At 40.3% G+C, this 1,860-nt stretch overlaps 1 protein-coding gene across 1 annotated transcript in view; it reads left to right on the top strand.

Moving 5' to 3' along the window:
* Positions 1-1,860, top strand: part of LOC101852982 (ankyrin repeat domain-containing protein 29) — a 5,141-nt gene that overhangs the window by 1,510 nt on the left and 1,771 nt on the right. The window lies entirely within an intron of this gene.

The raw sequence follows: 1,860 nt of genomic DNA, 5'->3' as shown, positions 1-1,860 counted from the left end.
GGGGGGAGGGATTGATTTTGTGAAAGTAGTGAGGTGTATCGGAGTGTTGGAGTGAAAGTATACGATTTTAATTACATCCGTGTAGGCCATAATACACGGTATAAAACCCGTCAATCGCCGTATACGTAATCAGTCGGACCAAACTTGTGGTAGACCGTCAAGTAGACCGGTATCGAAACGTGGCTGTGAAAATAAAATGTGTCATCAGTTCTTGAACGATAGCTCGAACCATAGCCTCATTGTTGGAATGAGTGGTCTTAATTTTAACAGGGTTCTCTACACTACACACTTCTCTCACCATCCCGACACACTTGTCAGCTGTTGGGTTTAGTTTTTTGGTGAAGAATCATAATTGCTCAAGTTTTTGTTTTCGAAGCTCTTTAGTAAGTATTTCTTCTCCTGCTGTTGATTTAACTGTTCTGTTGATGCCATTTTATTATTATATTGATCATAAATCATTTGTTTATATGCATATATTTCTATTAAAATGTTATAATCTCTTCATCGCAAAATCTTGCTAAAGGCCGGAGCGTATTGCGTAATATAACTGTGTAGCTAAGCACCTTTTTCGCTGACGGTAATCAAATCTTGCTTTTCCTACAGAACACAAACTCAGCGTGCTAAATATTCCACGCATCTCTGACATGTGTGCTCCTTTCCAACCATGGTAACTTTCTATACGAAAGGCTGTAATGCTCACGGAACACGAAGTAGCTCTGTTGAATAGATTATCTGATAGTTGCTATGCTTTGTAATTGCAATAAGTAGGCTATTACTATTAAGCCTAATAAGTAATATTCGTGCATCTCGAATCATGTCTAGTCTAGTCGACCCCCAGCTAGGAAGCTAGAAAAAGGGAAAATAAAAATTGAGGAAAAAAATAACTGTGATTTGGTTGTGCGTAACATATGTAATAAAAACGCCCTAAATGTTAATCATTTGTTGCAGTGTAAAAATAAACTGCATCGATCCCCGTTTATAACAAGATACAGCGAGACATGCTGATATCAGCACGTCTCGGGGTATACAAGCTATAACAGGGACATGACGTCGGTCCTAGCGGTCCTGTTATAGCCGGGTTCCACTGTAGTAGCTACAAACTTCGGCCCCATTGACAAAGTTTAAATCATAATTCAGGAGGTGGGCCACTTCATCCCTGTCTGTCTGAGCCGACCAAGGATGAGTGGGATGCAACATAGATAGTCTAGACGGGGACTCTAAATACTACAATGAAAAAGAAAATAAATCCGCACTTGGAGACAGGAAAAAAGCAAGTCTGACCGACTGAAACATCGAGGAAGAAAGGGGGGGGGGGGGATGTAAAAAGAGCACATGCCCTACAAGTAGATTCTAGTACTAGTAAAAGTAAGTTCACAAGTTTGTAATGTTTTGTTTTGTTTTGTTTTTGGTTGTCTAGACTGTGCCATATATGACTGTGGCCTAACGATAACAAACACTATTTACCGATACATACTTACTTACTCAACTCTCTCCATGTACCGTCAGGTACATTTTTATACATTATGTACAGAGACCAATCGACGTCACACTTGTCTACCGCAGGCCACATCTCTAATATTTTCATTTCTAGGTCGTAGATGATAGTTTCATCCATGATTGTGTTTCTGTAACTTCTTGTTGGTCTGCATCTTCTTCTATTTCCAGCTGGTCTCCAGTATCACATCTGGCAGGGAAATCCTGTCTGTGGCAATCCCCAAAACTTGTCCTAAATATCTCCATTGTCTCCATTTTATAGTTGTGTTAATATCTTTAATCCCAGCCCTTTCCAACACACACACTTACACACACACACTTACACACACACTCACACACACGCGCGCGCACGCACGCACACACACA

The sequence above is a fragment of the Aplysia californica genome, unplaced genomic scaffold (assembly GCF_000002075.1).
Source record: "Aplysia californica isolate F4 #8 unplaced genomic scaffold, AplCal3.0 scaffold00024, whole genome shotgun sequence".
Classification (NCBI taxonomy): Eukaryota; Metazoa; Mollusca; class Gastropoda; order Aplysiida; family Aplysiidae; genus Aplysia; species Aplysia californica.
Note: the sequence above shows the minus strand (reverse complement) of the source record. Positions and strands in the feature narration are given on the sequence as shown.